Source organism: Heterocephalus glaber, unplaced genomic scaffold (assembly GCF_053883595.1).
Source record: "Heterocephalus glaber isolate CG9 unplaced genomic scaffold, H.glaber_assembly_v1.0 deba00001481, whole genome shotgun sequence".
NCBI lineage: Eukaryota > Metazoa > Chordata > Mammalia > Rodentia > Bathyergidae > Heterocephalus > Heterocephalus glaber.
In genome coordinates, this window is record NW_028258317.1 from 52,433,274 (window position 1) to 52,449,589 (window position 16,316).

The following is a 16,316-nucleotide window of genomic DNA, read 5'->3' on the forward strand; positions in this document are numbered from 1 at the left end:
AGTATGCTGTGTTGCTAAGCTAGGATATTTGGTAGGTTAGGCATATTAAATGCATTTTTGTCTTATGATATTTTCAACTTACAATGGGTTTGCTGGACACAACCCTCTTGTAGGTTGAAGAACATTTATTTTCATCATCAAATATGTAGAAAAATAAACACATACAAATATACCTGGCTATAAATCTTCCACCCACTTTTTGTCCATCTCATTTTGAGAAGATTTTATGTATTTCTTTATAATCCAACTTTGAAATTTGTACTTAGTAGGATGTAAGATAAGAGCTGTACTCAAAGTTTTGTTCTTCAAAGAGATGTATATGATTCCTTGATACATATTGCAGAAAAACAGATTTTAAAAAAGTACATTCTACTAAGTCCTCTTTATAACCAAATGCACCAAGTTCTTGCCGCCTCCATGTTGAATTCTGAAGAATGCACACCAAAAAGCAGTGCTACTGGCAGCCTAGCCATGCAAGCACTTTAGCCTGTTCTAGTATTCCCTAGAGTGACAGAAAGCTCAAGGGATAAGAGCTAAGCATTTGGTCATTTCAGTTATGCTCTTTCATGCTGAAATGTTGGTTTTGTTTTGTCCATTTGTTTTCTTTCCTTTTTTCCCTGACATTCTTCTCCTTTTATGGTTAATAGTGTGTGTGGGGACTTTAATGTAAGAATGCCAAAGACCTTAATTTAATCACAAAATGTTAACTCAATCACTCCCAGAGATTTGCTAGAGAATAAGCAGAATTTCTTTTAAAGATGGAAAAACAGGATGCATAGAAAAGCAACAGATATTCTCATTTCCATTTATTAATATGCACTTATTCAGTATACAAGATATATGTGTATATGGGTGCACATGGAAAAGATGAACACAACCTGCTGGAATCCAAAGTGGTACAAAGTGCAGTGAGAGTCCAGGGGTCAGCAAACTCAGGTCTATGGGACAAATCCAGCCCAAAGCCTATTGCTGAACTGGTAAGGATGGTTTTTATATAGCTGAAAAAAAGGCAAAATGAGTACAAATTTCTTGATACATGATAATAGTATAAAATTCAAATTCCAGCATCCATAAATAAACTTTTATTGGGATATAGCCATAGTCATTGGCTTACATACTGTCTAGAGCTGATTTTGCACTACCACAGCTGAGGTGAGAAGCTGCCACAGAGACCACATGATCCACAAAACCTACTTACTATCTGGCTCTATATAGAAAAGTTTGCTGACCCCTGATTTAGAAGGAGGAGATGCTTTGGGATTTAGGGATCATTTCTGCTCAACATCTTTATGAAGGAAACAGCACAACTTCTTTACCTTTTATACCTCATTTGACCCTCCTAGTAGACCTGAAAAGATGAGAAGGCCAGGTTTCTTTATGCCCTTTTTATAGCTGGGGAAGCTGAGGCTCAGCCCAATCTGGAGACTTGTTCATTGCTGGCAGCTTATTACAGGAGCACCACACTTCAACTCAGTATGAGTCCTTTCCAAGCCATAGCACCAAAACTGCAGAGCTATCAATGGAATTGTAACACTAACACACACACATCTGTGTGCCCCATGTGGGATGAGGGTATCATAAATGAGAGTCCATCTGGACAGGTGGGGTGGGAGGCTATTTCCAGACTCAGAAGACAAAGAAGACTTTGGGACCAGTAGCTTTCTAGACGTGTTCCTCCCCCTGGACCTTTAGTCACAGACAGCCTCTGAGACTCCCAAAGTCCCATCTGCAATGCAGTATAAGTTCTCTCCTGATGTGGTCTTAAAGAGTAAAAAAGATCATTATGAGAAGTATGTGAGTCAGTCATGTGGATAGTGTAAAATACTGAACATACTGCCTGGTACTTTATAATGTTAACTTGTTATTAGTCACTGGATGGGAACCCTACTGAGCTTTCAAAACAGAAATTGATATGCATGGTATTTACATTAGACAACCAGAGAGTCATAGAGGACACACTCATACCTGAACATCAGATTCATTAGGCTTTCTCAGATGAACCAACACCATGGAAACCTTCCATCTATGGAACAGCTTCTACCTCCTTTAGGACAAAACTCTCCCAGGTATTAGCTCAGGGAAAAAGGATTTTTATATTTTCAAGTTATTTGGAAGAAAAGTGGGCAGAAAATCATTTTCACATCTGGGAAGAAATATATGAGACTGAAATTAGAATTAAATAATTGAACTGAAAATCTAAAACTTAAGGAGCTATGGAAAATGAGCAAGGGAGAGAGGTAGGAAGGGAAGAGCTCAGCACAACACTGAGGAGAACAGCATCCAACCCCTGAAGAGCAAGCTTACCAGGCCAGAATTGCCATGAGCTTTAAGAAACTATGCATTCCTCCCTTGCTTGGGTTTCCATTTTCCACATTAATAATTTCTTCTTTTGGAAATAAAATGTTTACTTAAAAATAGTTTCACTTTATGAGTACTGTTACATCATACACCCACACCACCAAATATCCAAATATGCTAATGATCTGAAACAAATTGGGGAAAAAAACCTTTCTGAAATGAAATTGTTTCATATTATCAGAAAAGAAGCATTCTTTTGATGAATGTAATACAATGGAGCAGTGTGTTTTACACTATATGTCAGGACTTATTAATGCTGAAATCAGTTTACTGTGTTGGCAAACATGAAAAAAAAGCCAGCCAGAATAGAATAGAAAATATCAAGATGCAGCCAAAGGCACACAGGCCCCAGCCAGAGGCCTGCCCAGATACCATCAGTAAATGCATGCTGTCCCAGCCAGAAGCCCACTCCAGGTGCACAGCCCCCGACCAAAGGCCCTCCCAGACTACAATTACGCAGGTGGTCTGGCCCCAGCAGAGGCACACCCAGATACCATCCTCAGTGTGCACAGTCCCTAGCCAGAAACCCAATTGGACAAACGTGCAGCTCAAGGATCCAGAAGGCCACCATTCTGAACCCAGGAATTGGCACAGTGGTGAGCAGCAGAGAGAAGGCCTCTCAGGGGCTTGCTGAGATTGAAGTCCACTGGGTGAGCAAAGAGTCACCTCAACAAAGGCACAGCAGGCTATATCTGTTGAAATGAGAAGACACGTAACCAAGACTCAAAACCAGACTTCCAGATCACCTAAGGCAAACCCAAGGGGCAACAAGACGGAACACTCTGATGTTCAACCACCTGGATTCCCTGAACTGGCAACAAAAGAGGATCTAGAAAAAATAAAATCAGAAATTATTTCTCAGATAACAAAAGAGATTTGTTATTTTGACTTTTGTGTCCAAAGTCAAAGACATAATTAATAAATCTAGAGCAGACACAGATTAAAAAAAAAATAGAGGAGCTGAGGAAAATGATTGAATCCTAGCATAGGAAACAAATGGAATCCACAAAACAGATCCTAACATATCCAGGAAATTAAAAACTCCATTGAAAGATAATGCAGCAGAATGAGCCAATGCAAGGACAGAATATCAGATATAGAAGACAGGATTGCAATTAGTGACCAGAAAAAGAAAAATTTCTTAAAAACAGTAAGGGACCATAAGAAATCAACCCAGCAGCTGCTACATGATGCAAAGAATAACATAAGACTGATCGGAGTCAATGAAGAAACAGGAGAGAGTGCAAACAACATTAAAAAACTGTGTACAGAAGTAATGGCATAAAATTTCCCAAGCAGGGGAAAAGAATTTCACATATAGATAAGTGAGGTACATAGGACTCGAACCAGCCACGATCAAAAAAAATCTACACCTAGACATATAATAGTTAAGATTCCACAAACCCAACAGAAGAACAAAATTCTGCAAGCAGCTAGAGGAAAGAAAAAAATCACATACAAAAAAAGCCCATCAGAATCACAGCAGACTTCTCAACACAAACCCTCAAGTCAAGAAGAGCCTGGAGTGAAGTATTTCAAGCCCTAAAAGAAAACAACCTCCAACCCAGATTGATGTACCCTGCAAACCTATCTTTCAAAATTGATGGAGAAATAAGATAATTTCATGACAAGCAACAACTGAGGAACTTCATGAATACTGAACCACACTCCAAAAAATTTTAAACAATATCCTAGGAAAAAATAATGAGGGTCACAACCCCAGGAAGCCCAGCAGAATGAATCCATCAGGCACGACAAGAAATTAAATTCAAAGGCAGAGAATCCAACAATAGGGAAAAGTCATGACAAGGATAAGTCAATACATACCAATTATAACCATCAATGTTAATGGTCTCAATTCACCAATCAAAAGAAACAGACTAGCAGAATGGGTCAAGAAGCAAGATCCAATAATATGCTGCATAAAAGAAACACACTTCATTAAAAAAGAAACTCATAGACTGAAAGTTAAAGGGTGGAAAACAATACCCATGGGAAGGAACCGGAAAAAAAGCAGGAGTGGCTATCCTATTTGCATATCAAATGGATTTCAAACCAACACTGATTAAAAGGGACAAAGAAGGACACTACATCCTTGTAAAGGGAACAATCCAAGAGGAAGAGATGAAAATAATAAATATATATGCACCAAACACTAGTGCACCCAACCATATAAAACAAATACTAACGGACATGAAAAATCAAATAAGCACTTATACAATAGTAGTGGAGGACCTTAATACCCCACTGTCACAAGTAGATAGATCAACTAGACAGAAAATAAACAACGAAATACTAGAACTCAACCAAAGTCTTGAACAAATGAACTTAACAGATGTTTACCGAGTGTTCCACCCCACAAAATCAGAATAAACTTTCTTTTCGGCTGCACACAGGTCATTCTCCAAAATAGACAACATACTTGCTCATACAACATGTTTAAGAAAGTGCAAAGGAACTGAAGCTATCCACCATATATTATCAGACCACAGTGCGATGAAATTGGAGAGCAACAGCAAAAGAAACCACAAGAATTTCATAAACACATGGAAATTGAGCAACACACTTCTGAATAATCAATGGGTCACAGAGCAAATTAAAGAAGAAATCAGACAGTTTCTATAATTAAATGACAATGTCAATACAACATATCAGAATCTATGGGACACAATGAAAGCAGTCTTATGAGAGAAATTTATGGCAGTGAATACTCATATTAGGAAAACAGAGCAAGCCCAATTAAACTGATGCTGAACCTCAAACTTCTAGAAAAAGAAGAGCAGGATAAACCCCAAAGCTCATACAAATTACAATTTATAGTTTCATTACAAAGATCAGAACAGAAATCAATGCAATGGAGACTAAGAGAATGATACAAAAAAATCAATGAAGCAAAGAGTTGGTTCTTTGAAAAGAATAAACAAATTGACAAAGCCTTAGCCAACCTTATCAGAAAAAGGAAGGAAAAGGTCCAAATCCATGCAATTAGGAATGAAAGGGGTAAAATTATAACAGAACCAGCAGAAATCCAGAAGATCAATACCTACTTTGCGAACCTAAATGTCAACAAGTTGAAAAACACAGAAGAAATGGACAGATTTCTAGATACGTATGAGTTACCAAAGTTGAATGAAGAAGACCTAAAAATTTTAAACAATAATATCAATCAACAAAATTCAAAACATAATTTAAAACTTACTAACTAAGAAAAGCCTGGGTCCTTATGGCTTCACCGCTGAATTCTACAAGACATTTAGGGAAGAACTATTGCCACTACTGTTTAAACTCTTCAATGAAATTGAAAGGGAAGCAATACTCCCAAATTCATTCCTAGAAGCAAGCATCACCTTGAACCCCAAAGCAGAAAAAGACAACCAAAAAAGAGAACTATAGGCCAATTGAACATAGATGCAAAAATCCTCAATAAGATACTGGCAAACAGAATGCAGAAAATCAACAAGAAGATCATACACCCTGACCAAGTGGGATTCATCCCAGGGATACAGGGATGGTTCAACATATGCAAATCAATAAACATAATACACTATATTAATAGAGCCATGGACAAAAACCATTATGTTTATCTCAATGGATGCAGAAAAAGCATTTGACAAAAATCAATGCCCATTCATGATAAAAACCCTATAGAAAATTAGAATAGATGGTCTTTATCTCAACCTGATAAAGGCTATCTATGAAAAACCAATAGCCAGCATCATACTAAATGGTCAAAAACTGAAAACTTTCACACTAAAATCAGGAACAAGACAAGGATGTCCACTATCACCACTCCTGCTCATATAGTTCTAGAAACATTAGCCACAGCAATTAGACAAGAGAAAGAAATGAAAGGGATAAAGATAGAAAATGAAAAAGTTAAACTGTCATTGTTTGCAGATGACATGATACCCTATATATAAGACCCCAAGAACTCCACCAAAAACCTAGACTTAATAACCAAATTCAGTAGAGTAGCCGGATATAAGGTCAACACCCAAAAATCAATAGTCTTCCTGTACCTGAACAACAGACTCATTGAGAGAGAAACTGTAGAAACAACTCCTTTCACAATAGCATCCAGAAAAAAAAAAAAAAAAGAAATACCTATGAATCAACTTAACAAAAGAAATCAAAGACCTCTGCTCTGAAAACTACAGCATTCTGAAAAAAGAGATTGAAGTAGATATCAGAAAATGGAAAGACATCTCTTGCTCCTGGGTAGGAAGAACCAATATAGTGAAAATGACCATACTTCCAAAACTGCTATACAGATTCAGTGCAATCTCAACTGAAATTCCAACAGCATATTTCACAGAACTTGAGAAACCAACCCAAAAATTCATTTGGAACCAGAAGAGACCTGGAATAGCAAAAGCAATTCTAGGCAACAGGGACAAGGTACAGGGTATCACAATCCCCAACCTGAAACTATACTACAAAGCTATGGTGATAAAAACAGCATAATGCTGGCAAAGAAACAGACCCAGGATCAATGGAACAAATTAGAAGATGCAGAAACAGCTCCAGATACACTCAGCCACTTCATCTTCGGCAAAGGAGTCAAACACTGTCACTGGAGGAAAGATAGCCTCTTTAATAAATGGTGCTGGAAAAATTGGATTTCAACTTGCCAAAGATTAAAACTAGACCTATATCTCTCACCATGTACTAAGCTGAAACCAAAATGGATTAAAGACTAAATATTAAAACAGAAACACTAAACCAGCTGGAACAGAGGTTAGGTAGAACTCTGGAAGATACTGGTGTAGGAAAAGATTTCATGAACAAAACCTCAGTCACAGGTGAACTACTACAAAGAATCAATAAGTGGGATCTCATCTTATTCAAAAGCTTCTGCACAGCAAGAGAAACAACCAACAGTGTGAAGAGACAACCCACAACATGGAAAAAAAATTTTACCAGCTGTTCCTGAGACAAAGGTCTACTATCTAGAATGTATAAAGAACTTAAAAAAATGAGACCTCCTAAATTTAAAGACCCAAACCAAAAATGGGCATCTGAAGTGAACAGACATTTCTCAAAGATGTAGAAATAGCAAATAAACATATGAAAAAATGTTCAACATCACAGGTCATTCGAGAGATGCAAATGAAAACAATGCTGAGATTCCACCTCACTCCAGAAAGAATGGCTGCTATCAAGAAATCAACCAATAACAAATGCTGGTGGGGTTGTGGGGGAAAAGGAACCCTTCTCCATTGTTGGTGGGAGTGTAAACTGGTGCAACCACTGTGGAAATCAGTATGGAGATACCTCAAAGAACTAGGATTAGAAGTCCCATTTGACCCTGCTATTCCCCTGCTGGGTATCTTCCCCAAAGAATTAACAGAATCATACCATAGTGATATATGTGCACCCATGTTCATAGTGGCACAGTCTGTAGCAGCTAAAACTTGGAAACAGCCCAAAAAGACTGAATAAAGAAAATGTGGGGTTTTTTAAAATAAAATGGAGTACTACTTATCCATAAAGAATGAGAAACTAGAGACATTTATAGCTAAATGGATGCACACTGAGGCCATACTCTTAACGCGAAATACATAGGACACACGTGTAAATACTGAATAGTTACTCTGGTGTGAGAAAGTGAAAGTGTAAATAAGGATCAAAATGTATAACAGATAATGTGAGATAGAAAGAAAAGGTCCAAAGGGGAAGGGGAAGTGGGAGGCATAGGGAAAAGAAAAGAAGGGAACGGAACAAATATGAGAAAAGGAAAAAACAGAAACAAACTCTTTGTAAATAGGGAGGGTTGGAGGAGTTGAAGGGAGGGCAGGGAATGGGGAAAAAAAATAAGAACCAAGAGAGATTATGTAAAGGTACAAATTCCCAATAATGAATGTCATCATATTGTATACCCAAAATGTACAAATAAAATTAATGAATTAAAAAATATATATATCAGGATGCATTACACATAATGAAAGACAAATATTGTTGCACGATACTTGTTTCAATGTTGTGTGTTTGTGGCTAAATGTTTATACATCCTCATCTATAGTGCCAGATTATGATATAAAGTGTATTGTCACTAAAATTATGATAACAAATGTGCATTAGGGTATGAGCCACTTTAGTGAAGTTCAATATAAAAATCCTAATTCACTAAAAAGTCAATTTATGAGGGAATTATTCTTGTTAAATGATATTTCTTTAAATGACAAGCTCTTCCTTTGCATTTTAAATATGCTGCAATTAGGCCAGGGACATAACTCAGTGTACAGTGTTTGCCTAGCATACCCTAGACCCTGGGTTCCATCCCCAGAACCCCCACCCCAAAAAAGGCTACAACTTATACACATCTTATCAAGTTTACTTCTTCAAAATAGTATGTATCTGTTAATAAACACAGAATTGATTTTTAGACACAAAATTTGTCACAAGTCAGAAACATAAATCAATACATTATTTGGAAGGATGGCCAGTCAAGTCCTTTGTCAAAAAATACCACTGCAGTTTTTCACACTAGTTGTACACTAATTAATCTACCATAGAACAGGAGAGGAGGCAGCTGCTGGGGAAACCTGGTGGGCAGGGATGGTTTTGCCACAATCCTACCTTGACAACTGCCCACGATCACTTTACATATACAAAAATAAGATGTGATTTCTGTTCTCCAAATTGTATATTTCAGAAAAGAGAAAGCTGCCTTATGCAGGAATACTTACAAAGTCTCCTGTTTTATAAAACATTCTCTTCATTACTTCCTTCTGAAAGCTGAAAAGCCTATTACCTTTAAAATAACCAGAACTGAAAAATCAAGCAATGCCTGAATTCTGGATGTGATGGTGAATGATTTTAATGGGAGAAAGCAAGTCTAAAAACGATTATATGGGAAGGCTGCACATTTCACAAAAGGGGACATGTGTTTCAGAGGTGGCTTCAGAAGTGTCTGGAGAAGATGGCCGAAAACAACCTCAATCAATACAAGATAGGGACGCTTATGGAGGTCATGTGATTGAAATCCAGCAAATGACCCAATGAATGAGTGAAAAAGGCCCAGAGTTAATACCAATTTAGGTAAATATTCTTGGGAGGAGCTCTGTAATTACCTGTATTGGATGTCCTTATACAAACATACAAAAGTGATAGGTTACAGATATAATGAACAGGAAGAAAGAAAAAAAACCAATGTTCTTGTGTTAAGAGAATGGGCACAGAGGGTTTAAAATAAAGTTTGTAGTGGCAGCATCATACAGAAATTCAAGCAGTAATGTATATCAAACAAGCCAGATGGAATCAAATACACCAAAGTGGCCAGTGATGACAGACTCTAAAGTCAAACAAGTATGTAAGACATCTGAATAAATGACTCCATAACATGTTACAGTAGATGCAGTATATGTAAATTATTAGTTCTATATAATTCAATTTTAAATATATGCAATAAATTAATTACATGTAAAAGCATTTCACTTTCTGTACTCCTAGAATGTGCAATTCAAATTGACATAAAACCTTTTTATTAAAACCTTCTCATTGGAAAATTGGGAGCCACATTATAATTGAGGGTACCTTATATACAAACAAGGATATGGGATAATCTGTACCTCAGATAACTGGCTTGTGAGCTACATAAAAAACCCTAAGTTAAAATACCAATAACTGCTATCAAACCAATTTTTATCTCTCAGAAAATTCTTTAGGCCATCTATGTGTCATGAGCCTCCAGATCCCCTCCGCCCACTTCTGAGTTCACCTTCTTACATACCCACAGCTTCCCAGTGGAGCCAGGCCCTCCCCTCAGCCTCACTACCTAAGAGTTTTCTGTGCTGCTGCCTCTGGAGCCGCTCAGGCTGCTAGGGATAGTCCTAAAATGCTGAGGATTTAATGCCTCCAGGGTAAATGAAGGGAAAATACTTATTTCCCTATTGCTTGATGGCTTACAATACCAGCAGAGCCAAGCCTCAACTGCTCTCAGTGGCAGCCTGCTCATTAACCCAGCTCTTCTCTCATCTCATCTTCTTCACTCTTTCACTTATGCTTCTTGGGCTGGCCTCCCAAATCAATGATCTGGACTCAGGGTGTGCTTGCATAAACCACTTCAGCATCATGTAGTGCTTCTGTGTCCTTCTTTGAAAATCTATCTGCAGAAGTCAAGACAAAAGAGCTTTAGCCTTATCCATTCTATTCAGTAGGTGCTTAATGATCTCTTACTAATGCAGTTTTTTCTGTGTTGTAGTGTGTACTCAGATGAACAGGACACCGTCCTGTCTTTAAGGATCTTACACTTGAGGATGGGACAGGAAACATGAAGGAAAAGAAACCTATATTTAAAGAAGATTCAGACCACAGAAGAATGAGGTGACAGTTCCAAAGAGAGGGACTACTCCCAACTGACTAGTATTTCATCACAGATTCACTCTTCAAGTTTTCTAACTTTTATACGTTTGTTTGAGAACATTTACCCTTGTCTAAACCCAGCACTGACTTACAAATGGGCCCAAATATGATATGTGGTGATATAGCTTTATGGGTGACCAATTCACTCCCAAAAGCCAAAGCATCTTATCACAGATTCCCTAAATGACTGACTGCTCCATCTCTCGGGTGTGATACCAATGTCCAGGCAAACCGCAGATCCCAAGGGTGCTTCCCTGCTGTCTCTTGATCTTGCCAAGTATATACCAACTTGAGGCGCTCACTCTGGATATTCTGATTAGAAAACCATTCTCCCAGTGGCTTACTCCTTCATTCCTTAAGCTCTCTCTACTTAAGACCTTCCCTGACTACCCAATATAAAATAACATCACACTCTCACAATGTCTTCCTCTATCGTCTTCCCTGTTTTATTCTTCACAGCACTTACTGCCTGACATATTATGTATTCACTTATCTGTTCTAGTCTCTTCTCACTAAAATCTCTGTAATATTAGAAATTTTCCCCCTTTGATGTATTCTTTGCACCTTGAATAGTGGCTGGCCAAGGCAGGTTGTTCAATAAATATTTGTTAAAAAATGAATAAACTTCACAATTAGAACCCTAGAATCATCACTCACAACAGCTGAAGTTCCATAAACCCATCTGGAATCAACACCATAACTCAGTGATGGAGAACCTTTCAGAGCTTTCAATGATACAAACAGCCCGCTTCAGCACGTGTGCCAGAGGTTCACCATCACTGCCATAATTTAAGGGTCTAAAGGCTATACAATTATTGTGTGAAAGAAAACAGTGTGGTGCATGTTTTTCCTTTATTTTTTGGTCAAGCATCAATATATGTAACAGGTATAAATAAGGGAGCTTTAATAGCATCATAAATTTGTACAGGACACAGAACTCATTCAATGTCCATTGCATAAGAAACTGTAAAATTTCAGATCTCATCTAGTATGCCTACCTTACTAAAATAAATTAATTTATTCATGTATTCATGTGACAAATATACAGTGTTTATGATGTGTATAGTGTTGGGTGAGGTGCTATATTTTATTTTTCTTCTGAAAAATTAACTCTATACTTGACTATAAAAGTCTCACGTAGTCATTGTAGATGAGCAAAGCAAAGCTCATCTTTTTGAAAATCCTTTTTTTCCATTCTTTATCATAAACCTTATTTATTTAGTTCAGAGATCCCTGAGTATTTGTAAGTAATCATTCAGGTGGAGTTTTTTATTCAGATAATTTAAAGGTAAACATTCTTCTCTTTTCACTGAGTTTAAGGGAAGGAAAATCCATTAAATTTAGCAACATTAAATACCTATTACTACAAAAACTACCTAAGTAGTTGTCAAGCTCTAATTACACGAGGCTAATTGGTTCCACTAAGATTCATGCTCTTCAAACACAGGAGTCCCTCAAAGCAGGGTGCTAGATTTTCACAATGCAAACAAGTTTTTGTCATTCTACTCTTGGCCTCAACCTACCCACAGCTTTTCTGACTTTACCTAAAAGATCATAGGCACCTTTTACTCCACCTCAGAACTGCTATGCTTCTAACTGAAGTTAGGCCTTCACCATCTTCTCATCGTCTTGAAGACGTCATCATTTAGCTTCTCCCTGAATTCTCCAATCTCTCTTCTTCGCAAAGGATTCTTATCCTTAGCTCTTAAAGTAGGCTCCGGCTTTTCTATACTAATCATATTCCTTTGATGTATCATTCTCTCACCTTCATCACTCAACTTATTGAAAAGGAAATCAGTTTTCACTTCTGGCCATTCTCTCAATCACTTGTTCCATTATAGAATAAAAACCCTATGTCCCCAAGGTTTCATAGTTTATTCCTTTTGGCCCCACAGTTCAATTTTCAAATGTCTTTTACTTCCAAGTCTTCTGGAAAAAAACCCCAACTTTTTAAAGAGGCCCAATAATGGAAAAGAAAAGCATCCATACATTAAGTGAAGAAAAGGCATCTATGCAAAACAAATGGTTTGCTGCAGGCTACAGCAAAAGGTACAACCGTTTACCAGACTTTACAGATTCAAGCTGTATCATTAACCTTACCAGCCCAATCTTTAGAAAAGCTAGGCACTGCATTTTAAAAATTTGCTCTATTTATAGTAGAAACAAAAATCACTAATTCCTGAGTCATAAATTTTGTTGTTGTATAATTACTTGTTCTCTAAACAGGTTACTTATCCTAATTCTTAATATTCTTAAACTTTCTTTTAAGAAATTTACATCTCTGGTTTTTCTTGCAACTATAAAGATGATTATTTTAAAAACCTCTTAGTATGCCTTTTAAATTCCATTAAGTACTTTTCTCAGAAAGAGATTTGGCAGAACCAATAAGAGAGTAAAGAACTAAGATTCAAAATTCATTTTTATAAATCTATCCTTAAATCTTGGATGAGATCCAATGACCTTATATTAAAATTTTAGAAGGCCTGACTTGAAAGATATGGGAAATTTACTTTATGTTGCTTCCAGAACACCTGGCCAAATATCATCATTAATTAAGAAAAGATAAATGGGAAGAAAAAATATATGTGGATAACCCCAAGTTTTATTGTTTTCAATGTAACAATTATATCATGCAACCTTTGCCAAAAAATACCCTAAATTTTTTAATAAAAAAAAGAAAAGAAACCTTTGGTGACAATGTGTTGTGAATTTACTTATATTGACTTGAATGCTCCAGGCTTTTCAAAAGAGGACCAGGGCAGCCAGTTTGGATTCTGACAGCAATGCAGTAGAATTTAAAGTGTTATGACTAAAATGTGTCCTAGGCAGGTTAATCTAGTCATAAACATTTTAATAAGGAAGTACCAAGATATTAAACATAAAGGTGCACTTATTCCTATGAATACTGCAGGAGAAATAGACATGAGGGAGTCAAACTGCAGTGGACACATATGAATATGTCATCAGCTTTCTCGACCAAACCCTACACAAACCTAAGCTTATCACAGAGACAATTAAACAACTACAGACTGGATGCATTTGTGTCCCAGCTCCCACACCGGGAGCCTGACATTTAGGAAATTTCCTATTAGTGGGCTATACTGGATAGGAAAGCAGGGACTTGACGACTAAGATCCCATCACCAGGGGATGGAGATTTCAATCTTGAAGGATGGCCACCACCTAGCCATTGTGAAAGCTAGAAGTGTGAATGCTACCAAGCTGTAGATTTGAAGTATCCCGTTTCCCAAGGAAAACACCCTGGTGGTACGATGTTGGCCAACAGGGCACCAGACATTTCTCAGGATGATTTTTTTCTTCATTTTTACCCCACCTCCTCCACCTATCTTTTTCTTTTTAAAGCCCCCCATCTATCTTTCTATGCACACCTTCTGAGTTCATTCTAAAAGAAATCAACACGAAGACTACCCATTCTTCAGCCATTGGTTTTCAGTACGTAAATGTGCAAGGAAGGTCTAGTAGGCATTCAGAGTTGTGGGAAGGGGAGAGAAAGGTGACCGTTAAAGACCCTTCCCTTTAGAAGATGTTAGACAAGGGATAAACAATACAATAGAAACTGCACAGTCAGAGTCCAAGATCCTCACAGCAAAGGGGCTGAGGACACAGGTACTGGACAGAGGCTCCCTTCAATCCCTGGGATACCAGCAAGCCAGAAGGTGTAATCATTATCTTATTTCCTTGCCCTGCGCCCCAAAGCCACATGCCCACTTCCACATCCCCATGTCAGGAGGCCAGAGAAAGAGGAAGCGAGAATCCCTAGCTGGGGCCATCCACACGCAAGCAGAACAGAGACTGTACTCAGAGTTGCAGGGTCAAAATAACACACTGTCCCACAGTGTCCGCTGATGACATTAACTCAGGCACGGGCAGATGTCTGGATTTGGGGCATAGTTTGGGGAGCGCGGGTGCAGTCACCCGCGTACGCACACTTGCACTAGACCTTACAAACCCGCCCCTACCCCACTGCCTCCATCCACACTCCACAGGGCAGGCGCGTCCTGCCCACCACGGTTCCCAGCATCACATCCCTTCTCCCGGAGTCAGCCGCGAGCCCGGGGATTCTAGCGGAGATTCCTGGAAATTTCATCCTCAACACCTCGGGTCCGCTACCTCCATCCCCTGTGCTGTACCTCTTACACACACACACACACACACACACACACACACACACACACGCGCGCGCGCGCGCGCGCGCGCGCTCCTGCCGCGACTGTCATTAGGCCCGCTGGTCGCCCTCCCAGCCCGGCACCGTGCCGCACACCAGGCACCGCTGCCGGCCTCCCCCGCCTCGCGGGCTGCAGGCAGCGCCCCGGGACATCGCCTGCCGGGCTGCTCCTCCGCACTATTGTTCCCCGGGAGCGCCCTCGGCGAGGATCGGGCACCCCGCTCTCCCACCGCTCCCCGGCGACGGTACCTTGCCTGACAGCTGGGTCCGCGGGCCCGCGGGAGCAGGCGGCGCTAATGACAGCGACGGTGCCAAACCTGGGAATAAAGCTCCGCTCCAGCTGCTCCTACCTCCAGCGCCACCATCCTCTCCGCCGCTGCGGACGCCGCCACCCGGACCTCAGACGCCCGCGCCCAGCTCCGGCTCCGGCTCAGCAGCCGCCTCCCGAGCCCCTCCGGCCCCGCGGCCCCACCCCCCTGTCCTCTCCCGCCCGCCTCGTGACGCGCGGCCGGCCGGGCTGGGGCGTGCGGTGAGCGCGCACGCCGCGTGCTAGTAGCGCCCTGGCCGCCCACGCCCACTCGCGTGCGCGCGCGGCGCGAGCCCGAGGCGGCCGCGCCAGGGTCCTCCTCCGGCCGGCCGCCGCGCTCCAGCGGTGGCTGGGGGGCTGGGGGGCTGGGGGGGTGGGGGGGTGGGCGGGAGTGGGGTCCGCGCCCTAGCCTCGCGTCGCACCCGGGTTCTGCGAGCAGAACCCGCCGGCGTGCGCTGGGCCTTCGTAGGGCAGGCGCCGCTGCGTCCCGAGGGGACCACCCTCCTGGGCAGCTGCTTGGGTTGGGGGGGTGGTTCCTAACCAGCAGCTGTGGCCCAGATCTGTGCAGAGGAACTGGCCACGCTGCAGGACCACGAAGCCGGGCAGCCGCGTGGACTCCCGCGGCGCGTGCACGCCTCAGTTACTCGGGAGCTTTCCCGCCTTCCAGGCCCCCTCAGATACTACTGCCTCGCACTTCCGAAAAGGCGCTGGCCCGGGTCTCCGAAACGCGTTGCACTCTGCGTTTTCGCCACAAGGGGGCGAGCCGCGCGGGCTTGGGCCTGAGCGAAGCTGGCCTGGTTTGCGTCCCTAGTGGGGAACCGCGAGTCCTGCCTGGGAGCGCAGAAAGCCTTCCGATGATGATCCCGGGAAATGCTTGGCGTCTTTTCCCTAGTCATTCTCAGTTCTGCTTGATTGGAACTTAAAGTGTCCTTGAGCCTGGCATAGGCCATCCGCCCCAGACATGGCTTCTAGCTCGGGAGGGTGGGGACCCTTTGCAGCAGGGACCAGGTGGCAGTGCTGCGTTAATGAAAAGCAGTGCGCTGGACCGGTCCCCGGAGGCTCGGGTTCTGGCGCCAGCCCCATCTGTAATCAGCGATGCACT

The 16,316-nt window shown here is 41.0% G+C and overlaps 1 protein-coding gene across 3 annotated transcripts in view; it reads right to left on the reverse strand.

Annotated features, from left to right (window-relative positions):
* Apba1 (amyloid beta precursor protein binding family A member 1) overlaps positions 1 to 15,382 on the reverse strand; it is a 229,733-nt gene extending 214,351 nt beyond the window's left edge. For 2 of the 3 annotated variants that reach the window (XM_087184089.1, XM_087184088.1), the window contains exon 1: positions 15,258 to 15,382. The gene's annotated coding sequence lies outside the window, so the exon portion shown is untranslated. Of the gene's footprint in view, positions 1 to 15,156 lie in introns of all 3 variants that reach the window. The other variant, XM_004838169.3, reaches the window with a different exon arrangement.
* Between the last annotated feature and the right edge of the window lie 934 nt (positions 15,383 to 16,316).